Below are 21,386 nucleotides of genomic sequence, written 5' to 3'. Positions count from 1 at the left end.
AAGGAAAGAAGGAAGGCGTTCAGTGTTGGAACCCAGGCCGGCATGTTATACCCTCACGTGGAGACATCTGGTCTGACTGCAGCCTGCTTTGTCTTTTTCTTTTTTAATATTTTCTTTTTGTATTTTTTGGCCAAACCACGTGACATGTGGGATCCTAGTTCCCTGATCAGGGATCAAACCCGCGCCTCCTACATGGAAAGCACAGAGTCTTAACCGCTGGACTGCCAGGGAAGTCCCTGCAGTCTCCTTTTTCTGCCTTTGTTTTCTCTACACTGAACTGTTAGTCTGTTCATCAAGGTCATGGGGGCTGCTTTGCACCGGGGGTTATGATCCCAGCTTCCCATTTCTTGACCTCGATCAGTCATTGAAACCCTTGTTGAACCTCAGTTCCCTCGTCTGCTGAAAAGGACACGGTGATGCCGGCCTTGCCCACCTCCAACCACCAGGAGGCCAGATGGAGAAGCACCTTGTCAGCTACCGTGCATGATATCAGTGGTTTTCACAGTGTGGTCGAGGGACCAGCTGCACCAGCATCACCTGGGTGCACGTTAGAAACGTATATTCTCAGGCCTCGGCGGGTGGAGACCGGCAGTCTGGGTCTGAACAAACCCTCTAAGTGAGTCTGATACGTGCCCGTGTTTGAGAACCACTGCTTTGTTCACGTGTAAGAAGTTAAGTTCTCAGCCATTTATGCCATAAGCATTTCGTGAGTTTTCCACTGTGTATTTGGCTTAAATCTCTGGACTTTTATGTTTCAAGGAAGAGAAAGGCAGGGTCCCTGCCCTCAAGGTGGTCCATAGGCTAGTAGAAGAGGAGGAAAGAGTATACTCTCATGTGATATGGAGAAAAAAGATGATAAAGTAGGAAAAAAGAGAGAAAAGAGTAATCTCTCACGTGATATGAGAGCCCTTTTACACTTGAGGAAGCCAAGGCCCAGAGTCAACTTAGGCCGTGGAGCAAAGGTCGTCAGGCCAGTGAAGGGCGGCGCTGACCTGTGAGCCCACAGGTCTGACTGGGGACCATCTCAGAAGCCTCCGTTTCCAGGCTGCCTTTCTTCAGGTGGAAGCTCCCACACCCAGCCCCGGGCTGGCGCCGGCTCCCCGATTATTCAAAGGAGGAGGTTACGGTCAGCATCAAACACATATATATGGAATCTAAGAAAAAAAAAATGTCATGAAGAACCTAGGGGCAAGACGGTAATAAAGACGCAGACCTACTAGAAAATGGACTTGAGGATATGGGGAGGGGGAAGGGTAAGCTGTGACAAAGTGAGGGAGAGGCATGGACATATATACACTACCAAACGTAAGGTAGATAGCTAGTGGGAAGCAGCCGCATAGCACAGGGAGATCAGCTCGGTGGTTTGTGACCGCCTGGAGGGGTGGAATAGGGAGGGCGGGAGGGAGGGAGACGCAAGAGGGAAGAGATATAGGAACATATGTATATGTATAACTGATTCACTTTGTTATAAAGCAGAAACTAACACACCATTGTAAAGCAATTCTACTCCAATAAAGATGTAAAAAACAAACCAAAAAAACCCCTAGGACTTCCCCCGGCAGCACTCCCTCATCAGCTTTTTTTTTTTTTTTTTGCCGTCCGAGGGCCTCTCACTGATGTGGCCTCTCCCGTTGCAGAGACTCCGGACGTGCAGGCTCAGCAGCCATGGCTCACGGGCCCAGCCACTCCGCGGCACATGGGATCTTCCCAGACTGGGGCACGAACCCGTGTCCCCTGCATCGGCAGGCGGACTCTCAATCACTGTGCCACCAGGGAAGCCCCCTCATCAGCTTTTAAGTGGTGATCATCAAGACATTGGATTTAAGCCTCCAGCCCAGCTGGGAGCCCAGAACTGTGACCCGGGTCAGATTGTAAAGGTCCCTAAGTCATTGGTCAGTGAGTAGAAAAAGTTAGTCTAAGCCTGGAAGAAATAGAATTTTTTTTTTTTTTTAATGGAAAAAGCCAGTGTACATGGATCTTCCGGTCTTCCTACATGGGGTGAAGGTCTTTCTCCGAGTGTGCGTTTCATGGCTGTGTCTGGCATGGACCACAACCTAGTACATCCTCTTGATTCCCCATTTAAAGTTAAGTGACAACGCAAAGGCTGGCAAAGCTGTCTGAGTCCAGAGTTCTTCTGGAGTTTTATTGTTTTTTCCTTAAATGTTTAACGTGGTCTAGTTTACCAGCCTGTTTTTAAGCGATTCCCCATTATTGAGTCTTTTACAAAATGTTCCACCTGACGAGTCCTGGAAACTGCTCATCTCACATAATTATTTATGTGATAATTAAATCCATTAAAATGTCCGTAACAAGGCCCACCAGCTCCATCCAGTGGGAGCAGAAGCCTAAAGGAGGAGGACACTGCAGCCTTCTGGCCACAGGTGTGGGCGCCCACATGCCTGAGAGACATACCTGAGAGACCTCTTCCCCGCCCTGCCAGGGAGGAAGGATGCTTAGAAACGCCGGCCGCGCACAATGAACTAGGCCACCCACTTGATACCATGTCAGGCACCAGGTGGGAACCCACAGATGTACAGGGTGAAACCACTGTGGGCGTCTGGTTGATGTGTGTCTCAGTAATACCCCCTTTGTGCTTCATATTCAATATTGGTTTCATACGCGAGAGAGGAAAGGGTATTCCTTACCGCACCATCTATACCACTTGAAATGTGGTGAAATTTTAGGAGAGGTAGGTGAACCAGTTCCGTATTCTGTGTAAGAAGCTTCTGCCCCATAGATCAGGCACGATTTCACTCGGCCGCATCACCCACCACGTACCTAAATACCGTTTCAGTGAACAGTGTTACTAGTGTTTATTTTGTTAGCATTAAATACAAAGGTCAGTCTGCAGAAGCGTGATTTTTCTCAGTTTTGTCAATTGGTGGCCTTGTAGTTTCTTCCATAAACAATGAAAAACCGAGGGTGAAGTCCACGGCCAGGCCCCAGGACCCCGACGTGCCTTGAGCATCCCATAGTGCTACAGTGGTGCTAACCTGCGCTCAGGGCTGGGGCCCGGGAGCCCTCCTCACTGGAGGTTGGAGCCAGCTCCAGTAAACAGTTTCCAGTGGATGAGTTTACCTTTGGGCCATTCCTATTTCCGCTACCTGGCCAGCCCTCGGCCATCCGGCTACGCACCCGCCGCGGGTGCTGCCCACTTCTCTGTGGCTTGCGCCTACCCCGGCCTGGCCCTCTGCCCCGTAGCCTGGGTAGGGCTGGTGTAGAGCAGGGGCCGGCACACTTCTACTGTAAAAGGCCAGGCAGTAAGTGTTTCGGTCATTGACACACAAAAGAACCACAGGCAAACCGTAAAGGAACGGCGGGTGTACCTGTGTTCAATAAAATTATATTTCTGGACCCTGCGACCTGAATTTCATATAGTTTTTATGTCATGAAATAGTCTTGATTTTCTCCTCCAGCTGTTGAAAACTGTTCTTCATTCACGGGCAGAGACGTGTGTCGCGCTGGGTTTGGCCTCTGCTGTGTGCTTTAGCGCTGCTACTTTGGTGTTTCCAGGTGTGGTGGGTCAGGGGTGGGCGAGAACCGAGCCCTGCCGCGGAGAGATCCTAGTCTAGCTATTGTCAGATGCGGGATGGAAAGGACGCTTTGGCTGGTGGATCCGTCTGTCTCCATCGTGACGGTTGGAAACCTAAGGAAAACGCTTCCTGGTTTTCCAGTCTCCCCAAAACCCCCCTGGAAACGCTTCCCCTCCAGCTTTGAAGAACTGTGTTGGGCGTCTGCATGGATATAGGGCCACTGAGCGCATACTGGGATCGTAGGAACAAAGCACGCAGGTGTGGGTGTTCAGTGACATCAAAGGACCACGTAGGTCCTGCCCCGAGAGCCTTGGTCCTGCAGCACGGACGGCTCTCGTGGGGTTAACACAGGCCAAGCTGTCGGTCCAGGTGGATCCGGGGTTACAGAGCATTTTTGAACCTGTCACTTTCAGCTCTGAAGACAGGCAGCATGGTGAGAATTCCTAATCCCGTTTTGCAGATAGGTTGTATTAGTTTGCCAGGGTGCTGTAACAAATGACCACAGCGGGGGTGCTTAAACACCGGAAATGTATTGTCTCACAGTTCTGGAGGCTGGAACTCTAAGACTGAGTGTCCGCGGGGTTGGTTCCTTCTGAAGCTGTCCCAGAGAAGCTGTCCCAGGCCTCTCTCCTGCTTCTGGTGGTTTGCTGGCAACCCTTGGCATCACCCTGACCCCTGCCTTCATGTGGAGTTTTCCCTGTGTGTGTGTATCTGCCTCCAAATTGACCCCTTTGTAAAGACACCAGTCATATTGGGTTTAGAGTCACCCTAACGACCTCATTATAACTTGATGACCTCTGTAAAGACCCTTTCTCCAAATATGGTCACATTCTGAGGGTCTGGGGGTTAGGGCTTCAACATAGGCGTGGGCTGGGGGGCATAATTTGATTCATGACATAGGGCAAGTGGAGAGAATGGCTGAGTGTCTTGTTGGGGCCTGTCCCGGGGTGAGAATTGAAGACAGGGCCGTCATCTCTGTCTTTGTTGGAATAGAGTCTACTGTCTACGTTTCTTGAACCTCTAAGTTTACCTACGGAGCTTTCCAGACTTCCTCAGGTAGGATCAACTCTGTAGCTGCATCGTCAGCCGAGATTGTAAGCTGTGGCTAAAACAGCTACTAAGTGATGCGTGAGGGTGCCCTCAGTGCTGTTCTCACTGGACCGTACTCATGCTTGGAGGCTCTGGAAGACAACAGAGTCTTCTCAGCATTGCTTTTTACAGCTCTTTGGTTCTCGGAGACTTCCCCCAAACTTCGGCTAATAAAAGCACTGATGTGTCTGGAAACAAACGAGAAAATCAGGGAATTAGGCATGTTCTACACTCCAGAGCTTTGGGCTAACTTGGTCCACATACACTAAGTCCCGTGTTTTCTTTTGGGGGCCATGGGGACTGATGGGCCCCCTGGTGACTGGCGGCTCCCTCTTTGGGCGAAGGACCACACCCCTCTCCTGTCAGGAAAGCTGGTCTTTGTGCAGAAGCCTGGGGCTTCCAGAGAGGTAGAGCCTGGAGCTGGGGAGGTGGAAAGGGGCCAGCTGGTCCTGTTCACCTAATCCCCCCACCCTGGACCTCATCGGCATGACTGTTCACGGCCAGAGTTGTGAACACCGAGAGGGTAGAGCGCTCCAGGTGTGCACTCGTACCTGCCCATGGCCCATCCAGGAACCTGCCAGGGTCCATTTGAGGGAATAGAGCTCAGCTTCAGGGCCGTTGGGCTGTAAACAGAAGCTCTGTACCCAGGAGCCTGCTGGAGTAGACAAGAGAAAAGCCCAGTGGCTCCCTAGGCCCTTGCCCCAGGTGCTGAGCGGCCCGGCGCCTAAAGCCGCAGTGAATGAGGATGCTGCAAGAGGACTGAGAGGGGAAACATACTTTTCTCTTCAGAAAGACCTGGTGGCGGTCTGCTCTGGTTCCGCAGAGTGTACGGTCACGCTCTGTGTCTGGGAGATGGGCTTCAGCGTGAGCAGTAACGTGGATGCCAGAGGCCGAGGCCGTTAGCTGCACAGAGATGCTCTTTGCAGGGAGACCCCGTGGCCTCGCCAGCCCCCAGCCACTTCTCGCCCTTCCTGAAGGGCCTGCAGATGGACCCGTGCAGGGGTCAGAGGCCCAGCAGTGTGGGCCCCTGGTCGGGATGTAGGGTAGATAGAAAGCCCCATCCCCCAGCCTAGATACGGGGGCTTTGGGGTTTATAAAGGAAAAGAGACATCCAAGCTTTTAGGCTGGTATAGTGACTTGAAAACAAAAAAGAATACAATAGATGCATACTGTTCTCACCATAGAACAAAGTGGAAAGCTTAGAGAAGTCAGAAAAAGCAGACAAAAACCGTGAACCCACTTCCGAGAGGCTACCTCTGCAATGTTTCACCTGCCCCGGGCCTTCTCAGTGCCTCCGCCCCCTTAATACACCGAGGTTCCCACCTGCTCTGTCTTGACAGTCTTTGGGGTACTGCGAGTCATCCGATGATACCCCGCGGTCCTTGGACCGGAGAGCAGTGTGGCGGACGCGTCCAAAATCCACGTGATGGGTGGACAGCGGCCTCTGAGTCCTGAACATTCTCCCTCATTCCCGCATTTTCTCATCTTCTCAGGATCTAAACCTTTTGTCACATTTGAATATATTTCCTCGGTCGTTGCTGCCTTTTTCGCGGCGTTCATCGATTTCACTGGAGTTTGTGCTTTTGCCTTTGTGGTTTCGTACATTGCTTGTGCGCTTAGGTCGGTCTCTACTTCGAGAGTTAACTGTACACCTGCCGGATTTTCTCTTTGCTTCTGGTTGGTTTCCTTCCGTGCCTCCCTCTCCCTCCCTCTGGGCTTTCAGTACATCCGGAATTCATTGAACCGTGGAAGTCCCAAGGGGAAACGATGTTCTGAGGACGGGCCAGCGGCCCCGGCATCGCAGGGGGTAATTCTTGCCCTCTGGTGATGCTCCTTGCAATTGCATGTGAATCATTTTCGCAGCCGAGGGTCTGTTCTGGGCTGTCTGTTCCGGCAAGGACAGTGATTTAGGGAAGGTATCCAGGATGAAATTTCCTCCTGTTTCACAGTCTGGCCAGGTGCAGGGTTCCTGTAAAGCTTGGAGCAGCTCTGTTGCTGCCGTCCAGAACGTTGGAGTGGCGGGGGGCTGCCATGCGGTGGTGGTACCTTCAATTCCACCATCCATCAGCATCCTTGTTTAAGGAATCTGTCACAGACATGGCCTCCATGGTTACTTGTTAGTAACCACCTCCTAAAGGACCAACAAGTGGGGAGGAAACCCCACTGCTGGGAAGGCACCAGGAATACATCTTTTGGGTTCAGCTGATAAGATTATTCTGTTGAGCCAACACTGCCCATCTCTGCAGCAGAAGTAACAGCAGGTGAGGGAAGACGGTGCAGCATCAGGGAGACACAAGCAAAAAAAAGCCCTTGTGGCAGGCTGGGCTCCCAGAAGCCAACGGTGACACAGGTCACCATGCAGGTTTACTGTGAGGCCCTCTTGGGGTCGGCCCCCTTGGAAGAGACTGGGGGTTGGGGGCAGAGGGAAGCCCTTGGAGACCCCACAGACACTCCGGCCCTGGGACTGCACTTCCCACTCATCCGGGTTGGGAGAGGGGTGGCGGGCATCCTTTCATCCCTTCGTAGCCGCCCCAGGGCGGGGCCATGATCTGGGGGGAGGAGTGCCTCTTTCCAGGAGGCAGTTCTGGGAAGCCGGCCACACTCCCAGCAGCCGGGGTGCAAAGGGGTCCCGGTGCCCCATCCCAGCCATCCACTGCCGTCCTCACCTTCCCGATAAATGCAGTTTAGAACATAATCTGCTCTTGGTGTGGAAGAGTCTTGGAGGGAAGAGGTGGAAATGAGTTCTTCAGCTGAACGAGACTCTGAATCTTAGTCATGTTTCCCCCTTTTGTCTGGTAGCATCTTCCTCCTCTGGACAGAAGGCCAGGCCCTGGGACTGGTCCTCTGACGTCGCTGGGCCCGGTTGCAGGTGAATGCTGCAGACAAGGCGTCTGATGAGCAGCCGGACCGGGGCCTGCCGCCTGGAGGTGGCTGTGTCGTGACCGAGAGGCACAGACCCGTGTTGGGAGATGGGCCCCGTGTGCCCGCAGAGCTTCGGGAGGGAGAGGTCGCTTCCCCATGACCCTTCTCGGCCCTTCCCAGCTCTGCAGCCCTGTCTTCACATCCTCGTCAGCTGTCCGTGTCCCCACGTGGGAAGGTCAGATGTCGCCGGTGTGCCTGGCACCGGCGATTTCCCAGAACAACCCCTGGTTTCTGTTTGCCTCCGCGACGTTCCTCTCTGTGGCCACCGGTGGAACGTTCTCGCTCTCCCCAGAAACCAGCCGGGCAGCTTGTCCTCCTCCCGGAACAGCCTGGGGACGGAGGAGCCCAGGTTGGCTGTCCTGTGTGTTTACACAAAGGAGTTATTCTTAAAACCTAAGAGGTTCTGAGTTTCCCGAACAATGGCCACCAGTGACGAGGTGCGACGCGTTTGGCTGTGTGGGTCTGGGAGAGGTTAGTCCTGGGAAGGAGCGCGATGGCAGAAAATGTTAACAGGAAGCATTAGCCCGTGTTCAGGAGTAAGAATGGGAGGCGTCCGGCAACTCCCAGCAGAAGGGAGCGTGAAGGGTGGCCGGGTAGAATGTTCGGGGATACTTTCTCAGCCGTTTTTGATCTTTATTCCTGCGGCTGGCAATACTAGCAGGAAAAGCCATCTTTTGTAAAATCAGTTGAGTAAGATCATCTACATAATACAGTGCAGACTTCATGTGTTTAAAAAAAATGAGACTTTCCTCTCCAGGTGAAAGGAGTGGGTATAAATTAAAGGGGTCATTTGCAGACCCGGGGTGAAGAGGGGAATTGAGACGGAACAGCTCAGAGGCTGCTTCCTTTCAGGGTCAGGTTTGAATAATAAAAGCCGTTCCAAATAAAGTGCTTGAATTAGTGAAGGTTATTCTTTACATCCTGGGCGCCTCCTGTTCACCTGGGGGAAGATGATTGGCTTTGGTTCAACTTTCTTCCCTCCCCACCTTTTATATCACATTTCTTTGTTTTCCAGTATCAGCCTGTGCTTTAGGACCGAAAGAATGTTTGGGGACATTTGCAGGTTATGACCCGGGGACTTTTAACGGTGAGTGAGGAATTCAGGGGTGTTCTTGTCCCAGGGCTAATCCTCACCCCGCTGAGGTCTTAGAGACTTAAAATATTTCTGCCCAGGAAGCAGCCCTGGAGGCTGTGGTCTGTTTGGGTTGCAGTGAAACCCAGTGAAGGCATCCACATTCCTCACATTCTTTTGGACTGGCATGGGCCTGAACGCTGGGGTTTCTGAAGTCCAGCAAGCAAGTATGCAGCTGGGTTCTTTTCTGTAGATAAACGTGATAGATGCCAGCGGTGGTGCGGCAGGGCTCCCTGCCTGACTCCCACAGGATCCCACCTCTGCGTTTGCATTGGGGGTCTGGTGCAGACCCCCTCCTGAGCAAAGCAGAAAAGGAGGTCAGTGGGGCCCCACCTGGGACCCCTCTCTGGCTCTGGCACTCCCCTGGGTGTCATTTATGTGGTTTGCTTTTTCCGGCACTGAGCCAGGATACCCGGGGCAGCAGGACCTCTGGGAAGAGGAAACAGGAGGTTGAGGTGGACAGCCTTCCATCTCAAGATGAGCTGGAGCAGTGCCCGCTGTTCTCCTCTTGTCCTTAGGGGTTCCTGGGAGTCTGGAGGGTCACCTCTGCTTGCCTTGGAGATGACAGATGGGCCCTGTGCGGAATTTAGGGGAGTGGGCATGTGTCTCCCAGCATTTAAAGAGACCACCCACTGGCTGTGACCAAAATGGGATCTTGACATCTGGCCAATTTGTGTGGCTTTTTTTCCTCCAGAAACATAAATGCAGTGTTTCCTCTTTGCTTCTTAACATTCAAGATCTGATTTATCTCAAGTTCATTGTGAGGCAGAGCTTCCCAGGGTTTTGCTGGTGCCTAATTTTGTGATTTGAATATAATTCCCCCTCTGTTGTCACTGTCAGGAGTAGTTTATCGAAGGGCCGGTGGAAGCTGCTATTCAAGGTGATGGACCAGGTGAGGGAGCAGGAAAGATGCCTGGCTCCAGTTCCCTTCACTTTAAGACCCCTGTGAAGGACCAGTGTAACCGGCAAGTAACAACTTGGCCCGACAGCTCCTTGGGGGGGGTGTGCCAGCCAAGGAGGAGCTCTGTGGGGAGACGGAGGTCAAGGCTGGTTCCCGTGATCCTGCCAGTGGCCGTGGAAGCGGGAGCTCCAGCCTCCGCTCACCCTCCTCTGGCGTATCTCCTCCAGCCCAGGAACACTCCATATGTCCTGCCCGTTTTACAGACAAGAAGTGAGGTCAGAGAGTGCCTCATTCAAGTTCAAGTTCAGAGAGTTATTAATAAGCCTGTGTGTGTGCCCCAAGTCATCCTTCCTTGTGGGGAGGACACATGAGCTACGTGGGCCAGCATCCCCGAGTCCCACTCCGGCCGGTAGCTGTCAACTGTGAGTCAGAAACGTGAGCCACGTAGGTAATTTTTAGAGTCAAAATAAACAGATGGAATTAAAGTTTTTCCCTTAGAACGGTACATTTCCTTCGAACAGGATACAGTTAGGAAGTAAGCTGGCTGATCTCAAAGGCTGGTGCTGTCCAGCTGCCTGGACTTGTCCACGCTTCCTGTCAGGGGACTCTGGCCGGGCACCGTCTGGACCACATGTACAGTCACTGACAAATTCTTGCTCTGCAGGGGTTACTTTTCAGACCCGGGATCTCCACAGTTTCTGATTGTGTGAGTTTGTCTTGTTTTTTGATCTGAAATTCACACAGCATTCAATTGACCATTTAAAAGGGTACAGATTGGTTGGCATTTAGCGCACACATTCACAGTGTTGTGTGACCACCACCTGTCTCTGGTCTCAAAACATTTTCATCACCCCAGAAGAAGACCACCCTCCCCATTAAGTAACTACTACCATTGCCCCCTGTCCCCATGCCCTGGCCACCACTAACTGGTTTACTTTTGAGGCTTGAATCGGGGGCCGGTCTGTATGTAAGGGAGATCCTGGCTTTCAGGTGTCCTCAGGACAGAGCAACCAAGGCTGGCCTCCCAGGCCTGCAGAGCCCCTCTGGAGGTGAGGTCTGACATCACAGTGGTCGGCAGGTGATCCACTGGGGGGATGGGGACCCGGCCACGCATTGCCTGAATGTAAGGCAGCGCTCAGCCTCTTTCAAAACCTCTGTATGAATAAGCCTCACGTAAGTGCTGCCTCATTAAATAAAGGCTGCAGTTGACTGTGAGGTCAGGTGCCACGGAGTGAAGCCTGGAGAATGCGGGTGGGTGAGAAACCCACGCGCTCCCCCAGAAAGGGCGTCTGCATCCTTACAGGTCTTGTGTTTTAGTCTCATCACCAGCCTGCCTCTTCACCCTTCTTAAAAGCAGGCGTGTCATTAGGACTGCTGAGACATTTTTAACATACTTTGAGGCTCTGGAGATAAAAGAGGTGAGTCAAAGAAAGATTCCACTGTTGTTTATTCCCAGAGCCTTCCAGTCTGTCGATGAAACCTGCTTAGACTACAAAGAACTTCCCAATCTAATCAGAAAACCCCAGTTTCCCTATCTCTGGCTGGAGTTTTCCCCTTTTGTTCATTATTTAAAGTTGACTGGGCTGGCTGCAATTTAGGAAGGACTGAGTGACTGTATTTCATTCTTGGGTCAGAAAAATGTCTACGCAGAGAGCTTATCGCATCGGTCTTTTCCAAGCAGAGACAAATTTCAATTAGGAGCACATAAGCATTCTGCATAAATTAATTTCCTTGTCCTCGGTTTCCTCATCTGTAAAGATGGAGCCAGTCTCAGAAGGTTCTCAGAGATAAAAAGGAATCGAATATGCACTCAAAACTTGCTCAAGAGAAAAAGTGGGAGGATTGTTGGAAAGATCCAGAGATCAAGCCCCCAGATCACAGAAGACCTGGGAGCCGGGATTTGAGAAGTGAAACTGCTCTTCAAGAATCGAATTGCATGTTCCCCTGTCACCCGGCCTCTGCTGCTCAGCCAGTGCACACCTGGCCCAGGAATGCCCACCAGCCAGCACGTCCCGTGCCCGACGTGCCCCTGGGCCACTTTTGACTTTCTCAGCTCCCTGCTCTTGGAAGTGGGTTGGGCCCCACTGACCCTTTTGAGCTGGTCCTCAGTTGCTGGGTCGGCAGGCAGACAGTGGATTGGTTCACCTATATGTGGTATCTGCTGCTGACCCATCGGAGGGGACGGGGCCATGGGGTGTCCAGGCTGGGGGTGTGCCTGGACCGGGCAGTGAAACTCCCGGGAGAGTGAGGAGGTGGCTCGAGGGCTCAGTAGTGGCAGCACGCGCGGGCTCAGTTGCCCCTGTTGACCTCCCGCACAGCATCTCCGATTTTCAGGTGTGAATCAGAGCAAACCCAGGTCAGCTACAGTCCAAAGGTGATTTTCATAAGCCAGGTCCTCCCCATTCTGTAAAGGAGCAAATATCATTGGGACTGAACAAAAAGCAACAGAAATAATAACCAGATAAAGGAGAGAAGAGTTTCATCTGGGCTTGGGCTGAACACTCTTGGTCAAGGGCAGACCTTCAGGCCCTCAGTCAGACCCAACACGGGCTTATCTCCCGGTCACCTTATCTCCAAGCCGGTCTTAGGCCTTCCTCCAAGTCAGGGGTTTCGAGGGCAAAAATCATTTGAGGACTCTGATAAGGGCTATGGGCTTTCCCTTTAGAAAATCAGCTGTACCTGTAAAGTTGTACCTATCATTTTGGGGTCTTGAGGACCCTCTAAATGGACCGACAGCTAGAGGTCCATAAACCCCATGGGGACACACCTGTTACTGATGAAGACTGTGTTCAATGGGCCAAGGCCCAGACCATGGGGCTCCATCAGAGGACACCCCAGGGATCTCTAGATTCCCAGTGGACTTAATGTAACTTGAGAACCAGGCCTCCATCTGCTTGGGCATAAATATTTGTCACGAGGCAGGTTTGCATATGTCGCTAGGAAGTAGTTTGCTCTCCTTGGGATGCTAAGTTTTGGTAGACATTCTTCAGGGTACCACTCAAGAGTGGGCCTCAGAGTGAATCTCACTAAGCTCCGGTTGATGGGGTCCTGGCCACAGGGTGTGGCCTGGACTCTGAAACAAGCCCGTCCACATGCAAATCTCAGTCACTAAAGCTGTGTGGCTCTGCCCACCGGCCCTCAGTGGTGCCTTAGTTTGCTCTTCTGCAGAATGGGGATGGGGGCTGCAGTTAGGGGAGGGCGGTGCCTTCACAGTTCGCTCCCACATCGTGGTGGAGCAGTGGATCTGGTGTAATGAAGGTGAACCCACAGGGGTGAGGACGAGGGCCCGCAGGCTGGGAGGCCTGAGTCTCTGCATCCAGGTACCTCCAGGCCCCCATCCCGTCCTCCCGCAGCTGGCTTTGACTGCCCCAGTCTGTTCCCATCTTTGCTGAGCGCGTTTGAGTGGCGTGTTCAGAGTCCTCAACCCACCCCGCCGCCCCCACCCCACCCCCGATTCCCCGCACCTGTCCCTACTGGGGATGCCTTGCACTAGTGGGACCACACTGCCTGGGGGCTCTGGGTCAGCACCCTTGACCAGCGGCTGCCTCCTGGCCGTAACTGGGGTGCAGTTCGCCTTGGTTCCTCCTGTTATGGCTTCTTCCCTTTGCTGGACCAGCCTCCCTCCTGACCACATGTAGGGGTTTTTTTCCCCATTCCTTAGTAGTTTACCCCGCTTATAACAAAGCTATATCTCAACGTATACAATGTTTTAAGTAAAGGTATCTTTGCAGACTGTTTTCCGTGCACACACACTGCAGCCCGAGTTGGGTTTCTGGTGGGCACGTTTTCAGGTGTCCCGATGTGGTGGTACTTAGTGTATTCACGAAGTTGTACCACCACCACCTCTAGTTCCAAAGCCTTTTACCAACCCAACAGGAGACCTGGGAGCGGCCACGGGGCATCCCTCCCATCGCTGCTGGCAGCCACTGACCTGCTTTCTGTCTCTCTTGATTTACCTCTTCCGGGTATTTCTTATAAGCGGAACCGTACAATACGTGACTTTTTGTGACTGTCTTCTTCCATTTAGCGTAGTGTGTTCAAGGTTCACCCACATTGCGGCATGTGTCAGAATGTCCTTCCTTTTCGCACTGAGTGATATTCACCGTATGGAGGGACCCCGCTGTGTGGGTCTGTTCATCTGTCACCGGATGCTCGGGTTGTTTCTGCCTTTGGGCTGTTGTGAATAGCGCTGCTAGGATCCATCGCCCTGTGATGTTCTGACTTAATTGTAAGAGCCATCTTCTCTCATTTCCAAGTTCTTGTCGAGACCCTAGTTTTAGACTCCAGCTCCCTGCCCCCACCAGCCCTGTCCCTCCACCTGCACGCCTGTCCCTGGCATCTTATGGGTCTCCAAGAGCCAGGGCTTGCCCTGGACTTGAAGTTGCCCTTGGCATGGACTGGCTTGGGTCACTGTCATGCGGTGGCAGGTCCTGTGGATTCACCCATCTGTGAGCTAACACGGCAGTGCCGGGAAGTCTGCTTTACTGAGTGAGGGGCATCAGGCCAGGCGTCTCTCCAGATGTGGCCCCTCGGTCGCCTGCGTCAGGACCGCAGGGAGACTTGTTGCAAGAAAGCAGCCTCCTGGGCCTCGCATGCGGTGACTGCCTTGGGGCTGCCCCTCGTGCTCTTTCCACACCTGCGGGGGAATGGGGGTGTTGGCCCAGGGGGTTCATCTGAAATCAGTGCATCAGGTGGGCTCCCTTGCCTCCAGTAGAAAGGCGGGCGGGGGGTGGGGAGGTTGGAGCAGCCCTTCCCTGTCTCCCCAGATTCCAGTACCTTCCTCCCCCTCCACCACCCCCCTGCTGCCACTACCCTAGGGCATTCCTGCAACCTCCCACCTTGCTGTCATTGTCCCTTTACTAAACTCAACTCAAATGGTGCTAATCTGAGTGACAGCTCAGCCTGTCTGTCCCTACCCAGTGAGAACCTCAAGGTGGGCCCAGGAGCCTGTATCCTGCGAGGGAGGGGTTTTGGCCTCCGGGTGGGTGGGGAGCGGGTAGAGTCCCTGCTGCTGTCCGGCTCCAGCCCTCTGGCTCTGACCCTAATCCTGTCCTGGGCTGGCCGAGCGGGGGCACCCGAGAAAGCTGCCCTCTCTGTACTGGGAAGCTGTGCTGGGAGCCTGCTCTCTGTGACTGCGGGGGGCGCGAAACAGAGAAAGGACGGCATGTGGGAGGGGGGCTCAGGCTCGGCCCCCCCCCATCTCTTCCTGCTTTGTTCCCATAGGGAGCTGCTGCTTGGTTTCTTTTCTTGTTTCTTTTCCTTTGGGCCTGGGCACGTTCAGAAAACCTCATAAGGACGACTTGCTGCTTCGGGAGTACTGTACCTGACATTCCTAAGTTTTGATAAAGAATAGATCAACCAGAAACCTCTGGCTTAGCATTTTTATGGGAAACAAAGTATATTCTTTTTCATTTTTAATGATTTTTAAGTGTAATACAAACCTCCCAGAAAGGAAACCAGCTGGACAGAGGTAGCCAGGACCACCGGTTGCTGAGAACCATGGGTCTCACTCTGAGATGCTGCCCGCGGCTGCCGGCCTGGATATCTGCTGGGCCCGTGTCCCCAGGAGGGCATGAGCCCGTCCGTCCAAGGATGCGAGTGTTGGTCTGTGCTGCCGCGGGCCTCCAGCGCCACCCCTCGGTCCCGTGGCCCTGCCTGTGGACCCAGAGGGGCCGAGACAGGAGATGGGGGAGGAGGGCACCGTGGGGGGGCAGTGTCGGGCAGTGACAGCAGCGAATTGTCCACGTGGGATCCAGGTAGGATGAAGGTGTGGGGTCCACGCGGTATCTGTGTGTCCTAGGACAAGTTGGTTCTCCACAACTGCTTCGTTATCTCTACTCACCGGATCCGCTTTGGAGATTTAAATTAGTTGATAAAGCCTGTGGCACAGGGCCTGGCCCACGATAAAGGGTGTTACCTTCCTAGTTAGGATTCAAACGATTTCTGTTTTTGTAGGGTCAGGGTGGGCTCGTACCTGAGTAATTGAGTAGGGGGTCCAGGTGGCAGGCAACTTGAAGGACATGGGTGTCCAAGTGAGGCATGGGTAGTGCCCCAAAGAAGGCACGGAGGGGATGGGAGCCGGCCAGAGAGCAGGTGACGCCCGGAGTAGGGGCCAGTGGCGTATGGCCTCAGGACCAAATCCTGCATGCACCCTGCTTTTGTAAGTAAGGTTTGATCGGGACCCAGCCATGCGCACTCACCGTCTTGGCCGTCTTTGCCTTTCAGGGGCAGAGCTGAGTGGCTGGAGTTGAGGCCAAGTGGCCCACGAAGCCCACGATCTTCCCTGTCTGGCCCTTTGCAGCAGTGGTGTCCCCAGGGGACATTGGCAGCGTCTGGAGACATTTTTGCTTGTCACAGCTGAGGTTGGGGGCAGCTCCTGGCATCTAGGAGGTGGAGGCAGGTGTGCTGCTGGCCACGTGCCGTGCACAGGACGGGTCCCACAGCAAAACATGATCCGGCCCCAAATGTCAGTAGTGCCAAGGTTGAGAAACGATGCTTTCCAGAAAAAAGAATTCCTGTTTCAACTAGAGAACGGACTGGTTCGGGGGAGGTGGGCGGTGCTTTTGTTGGAATGGGGATGCGGGAAATGGGGCAGGCTCGGGTGGGGGAAGATGAGACAGGCATGCTGGCCCTTAGGTCGCCATCCTGAGGGCATGTGGGAGGTGCTGCAGAGACAGGGCTGCCAGGCAGACCAGGCTTTGGGCATCAGCAGAGACTAGGTGGTCCCATCCCCGCCCTGTTCCCTGGGGTGACTCGGCCCCCTAAGGAGAATGCTGCAGGCGACAAGAGCAGAAGGACAAGGATGGACGCGGGACGTTGGACACTTGAAGGCAGACAGAGGAGGGGAAATCTCGGAAGGAAGGGAGAAGGACCAGCCATGCAGGTGCTGGGGAGACACCTGCAAGACAAGCCTCAAAGGCCAGCTCAGAGAGGAAGGAGAGGGCCGTCACCCTGGGAGGCCATGGAGAGGTCAGTGGTTAGAAAGCGGCCCGGTGAGACGCACGTAGGAAAATGCCCTCAGGACCTGGGGCTCTGGTGGCCTCGTCACCAACCCCAATGGGAGCAGTGTGTCCAAGGCTTGGGGCAGGAGCCGCCTCGGGGGAGGTGAGGGGAGGAGAGCAGCAGCTCAGGGGCCATGCAGAAATGAGCCCTGGGCTCGAGCCAGCTGCCGGTGCCGCCCGGGGCTCTGGTCCCAGCCGAGGCTCTGGGTGACAGAGGGCACAGCCTTCCTGCGGACCAGGAGGAGGAGGAAGGGTGGGGGAGGGGTGGCAGCAGGGAGGAGATGCCGCTAGACGGCTGGGTATGAACGGTGACAAAGCAAAGCAGAGGACGGAACGGTTGAGGAGAAGCCCCTTTCTACTGTGGGTCATTTCTTTCTTCCCCTGATCCCTTTTCTTACCCTCTGTATAAAATAATCATCCCCGGGCACTTTTTAGTTGGAGGCGAAAGGAAAGCTTCTCCGACTGCCCTCTGGAACCAGGTCACACTTTCTCCCTGGCCAAGCGCCTCTCCTGTGTCATCCTCAGAACTGGAAGGAAATTAGCTGATTATCAAAAGGCCAGGGACCTGGATTCCAGGGCCTCTGGTGAACTCACCCTCCCCGCAGGGAACCTGTCAGGTCGGTTGGATTCCATTTCATCTCTGCCTGGTACAGACTTGTAGCAGAGGCTCTGCAGAGAAACAGGGAGTGATTTCACGCCAGGTTTGTTAATTTATGCATTGATTACAAAAACAGAACAAAACCACAGAGCAGACACTTAGACTATCCTGCTAGCTCTGCCCAGCAGCCCAGCTTGGGGGTCCTGCTCTGGTCTCCAGGAGCCGGGCTGCTGTTGGCCCAGCGGACAGGGGAGGAGCAGCTGGTGGTCTCAGAATGGTCTAGAAAGGAGCTGCTCCCACCCTGCCATCTTTGTGCTGGGCTCACAGCAGCCTCGGGCTCACGCAGCAGGCCCTGCGGCCACCCAGCTGGGAGACGTTGGACCAGGGACCTAGCTTCTCTGCACCTCGGTTTTCTCGACTGTGGTTGGAGGGGATGATCAACCGTCTGTGTCATGGGGTGGCTGTGACATGGAAATCAGTGCCTGGTTCTAAGAAGCACTTAGAATGGTGCCTGACACACGACCACACACGCTGTGGGGGTGGGGCGGGGCGACGGGCACACCTCGTTTTGTTGCACTTCGCAGATACTTTTTTTTTTTTTTAACAAATTGAAGGTTTGTGACGACCGCACATGGAGCAAGTCTGTTGGCGCCCTTTTTCCAGCACAAGTTCCTCACTCTGTGTCTCTGAGTCACGTGTCAGTAACTCTTCAGCTATTTCAAACTTCTTGTTACTTTTTAAAATAAGTATTTATTTAACTATTTCACATAATAACTATTACATTCGTGCTGGGGAGCCACGATCAGTGATCTTTGATGTGACTGTGGCAAAAAGACGATTCACTGAAGGCTCAGATGATGGTTAACATTTTTTAGCAATAAAGTATTTTTTTAATAAAGGCCTGCACATTTTTAAATTTATTTTTATTTTTTAATACACGTACTTATTCTATTTATTTTATTTTTGGCTGCGTTGGGTCTTCGTGGCTGCACACGGGCTTTCTCTCGTGGCGAGCAGGGGCTGCTCTTCGTTGCGGTGCGCAGGCTTCTCATTGCGTTGGCTTTTCTTGGAGCGGAACATGGGCTCTAGGCACACGGACTTCAGTCGTTGTGCCGCGTGGGCTCTAGAGCGCAGGCTCAGTACTTGTGGCGCACGGGCTTAGTTGCTCCGCGGCATGTGGGTCTTCCCGAACCAGGGCTTGAACCCACGTCCCCTGCATTGGCAGGCGGATTCCTAACCGCTGCGCCACCAGGGAAGCCCCTGCACATTTTTTAGACAATGCTGTTACACGGTCAGTAGACTACAGTACAGGGTGTAGAGTAACTTTTCTAGGCACCAGGAAACCAAAAAATTCATGTGACTCGCTTTATCTTGGTATGTGCTTTATTGCAGCGGTCTGGAACTGAACCTGTGTTATCTCGGAGGTCTACCTGTAGTTTCCCAGGGCTGCATAACAAATGACTGTAAACTGCATGGCTTTGAACAACAGAAATGGATCCTCTCCAATCTGGAGGCTGCAAGTCTGAAGTCAAGATGTCTGCAGGTTCCCCCTGAGGGCTCAAGGAGGACTCCTCCTGGCCTCCTTCCAGCCCTGGTCGCTTACCCATCATCTTGACGCCCTCTGGCTTGAGCTGCATCACTTCCGTCTCTGTCTCCATCGTCACGTGGCCATGTTCTCTCTGTGTGTCTGTGTCTCTGTATCCCAGTGTCTTATAGGGACACCAGTGATTGATTTAGGGCCTGTCTGTGATTTAGGATTCGAGCATATCTTTTTTGGGGGGACACCATTCAGCTGACAGCAGTGGATGGGGTTGGCTGTTTTACCTGTATCATGGTTTCTGTTGTAGTTCGCGTCTGTGTCTTCATCATTTCCGCGAGCCTGCTAAGAGCAGGGTGGTCTTGCTTTTCTTTGTGTTCTTGTAGCAGCTAACAAGGTGCGTGACAAGTGCTTAGCACCCCTGTAGTTAGTGACTTAAATTAAAGAGGACTCCACTGGGCTTCCCTGGTGGCACAGTGGTTGAGAGTCCGCCTGCCGATGCAGGGGACACGCGTTCGTGCCCCGGTCCGGGAAGATCCCACATGCCGCGGAGTGGCTGGGCCCGTGAGCCATGGCCACTGAGCCTGCGCGTCCGGAGCCTGTGCTCCGCAACGGGAGAGGCCCGCGTACCACAAAAAAAAAAAAAAAAAAAAAAAAAGGACTCCACTTCTGATAACCTTCAGGTTTTCAGGACAGACGTGAAGAAGGCTATGAACATAAGAAATCTTGCTTTGGAGAAGCCGCCCCGTTCATATACTGTGAGATTGGAGCAACCTGTAAGCCCTTGGTTGGTGTAAGTGCTACTCATTGAGACATTGTTGCTGTGTGCCAGGGATGCTGGAGGTCCTTGCTGATCTCGAGCTCACGGCCTGGTTGGAGAGACACACAATTAAATGAGCAGTTAGAGTCGCGCGATTAGGTCCTGTTGTAGGGGAGCCCGGGGTGCCAGGGCTGGTGACCACAGATGTGGTGTTGGCAGAGGGCAGCCTACTGCTTTAAGGACTTGGGACGTCCCTCAGACTCTGGCAGGCTCCCCGTTTGCCCTAGCATGGGCACACAGGGGACGGGAACGTCCCTGCACCTGCCCACGGGTCCCGCGGGCCCCCGCGGTACGGCAAAGTTTAGTGACTGACGCAGTGACTGACCCAGCATCTTCGCCAGACAGTCTGTCATCAGAGTAGGCTCCGTTTGCCCCGGTGAGAAGCGTAACAGTTAAGAACGTGCTCCTTGAAGTTCTTTTAACTGGAGCTGAGGGTGAAACCCGAGTTACCTGCCAAGTTTTCACCCGTATTGTTACTGGATTCCCTTATGTGCATGTCTTAGGTAAAGAAGGCCCCGAAGGGGTTGACACCTCTGCGTCTAACTGGGCATGTGACCACTTCACTAGACAAGAGGGACGTTCCCTTAACTCCCAGCCAGCGAGCGTCCCACAAAGTCCCAGGCCACTCTCACAAGGGCTCAGGTCTCACCTGCCCGGCCGGCTGGGCCGAAGTCCCCGCGGGGCTGCTCTGGGCAGGAACCAGCCCGCCGCCTGCCTCTTGCCTGGCCTTCCCCCGACCTTCCTTCCCTTGTTACTCGATGTCCAAGTGCTATCGTGTCCCCGGAAGGTCACGTCTACTGGCACCTCGGAATGTGACCTTTTGTGGAAATAGGGCCTTTGCAGATGTAACTGGCTTAGTCAAAGTGAGTGGACCCTAATCCCATGACTGGTGTCCTCAGAAGACAGCCACGTGGAGACACAGGGAAGAAGGCCACGGGAGATGGAGGCAGATGTGGGGGCACCTGCAAGCCAAGGAAAGACGAGGCTTGCCTGTGATGCCATGAGCCGGGAGAGAGGCCTGGATCCCATTCTTCCCGAGCCTTTGGGCGCAGGGCCCTGCAGAGACCTTGACTGCAGACCTCTAGCATCCAGAGGTGGGAGAGAACGGTTTCTTTGTTTTAAGCCAGCAAATTTGGGGTGACTTGTTACAGCAGCTTGGGAACCAGCCCGTCCGAGGCCTCGCTGACCCCAGGGCACCTTGGCGAGGTGTTAGCCAGCACAGCACATCCCGGGGGCCCCTGGGGACTCAGAGCGGCCACGTGGGGAGGGGGAGGGAGGGGGGAGGGGCGGTCAGGTAGGCCTTTGTGTGGATGGGAAACAGGTCATCGAAGACCCTGGTGCGTGTAGGCACGTGGGGGCCAGGCTTGGGGCTTCGGCCGCAGGTGATGCCAGACAATTCCGTCCGGCGCAGTGAAACCCTCCAGTCCGTGGAGGCTCCCCGGAGGCCTGGTTCTCAGCCCAGCTCTGTGATTAGCTCCCGAACTGCAGGCAGAAACCCCACGTTTCTGCTTCGGTTGCTTCTTTATACTTCTTTATACTCTGAAAGGCATGTCATGTCATCGTTGCACTTTCGTACGTCATGCATCCTTGAGGTTTGACGCCTGCGTCACCCACACTTCTTCAATCTGTGTTCCCATCACCCAGTGGCTCCCCGTGCCCCTCCCCATCTGGCCCCGCCTCCTCCTGCCATCCACTCTTGCTGACGTTTGAGGGTCCACCTGCCTGTTCTCATACATCCTATAAGACGCATGCTCCTGGGTTTGGCTTCCGTGTTCAGCTTCATGGCCGTGGGCCACCTCGGTGTGGCGTGGACAGTGGTGCCGTATGAATGTGCCGCCATTGGTTTACTTTAT

The 21,386-nt window shown here is 53.8% G+C and overlaps 1 protein-coding gene across 2 annotated transcripts in view; it reads left to right on the top strand.

Annotated features, from left to right (window-relative positions):
* SH3BP4 (SH3 domain binding protein 4) overlaps positions 1-21,386 on the top strand; it is a 94,791-nt gene that overhangs the window by 31,597 nt on the left and 41,808 nt on the right. Inside the window, exon 1 of one of the 2 annotated variants that reach the window (XM_027117626.1) lies at positions 19,299-20,627. The exons of the other annotated variant lie outside the window; for it this stretch is intronic. The gene's annotated coding sequence lies outside the window, so the exon portion shown is untranslated. Of the gene's footprint in view, positions 1-19,298; positions 20,628-21,386 lie in introns of those variants that run through there. 2 annotated transcript variants of the gene reach the window in all.

The sequence above is a fragment of the Aethalodelphis obliquidens genome, unplaced genomic scaffold (genome assembly GCF_003676395.1).
Source record: "Aethalodelphis obliquidens isolate GAN/ISIS:26980383/991018 unplaced genomic scaffold, ASM367639v1 scaffold2, whole genome shotgun sequence".
In the NCBI taxonomy this organism is placed as follows: domain Eukaryota; kingdom Metazoa; phylum Chordata; class Mammalia; order Artiodactyla; family Delphinidae; genus Aethalodelphis; species Aethalodelphis obliquidens.
Note: the sequence above shows the minus strand (reverse complement) of the source record. Positions and strands in the feature narration are given on the sequence as shown.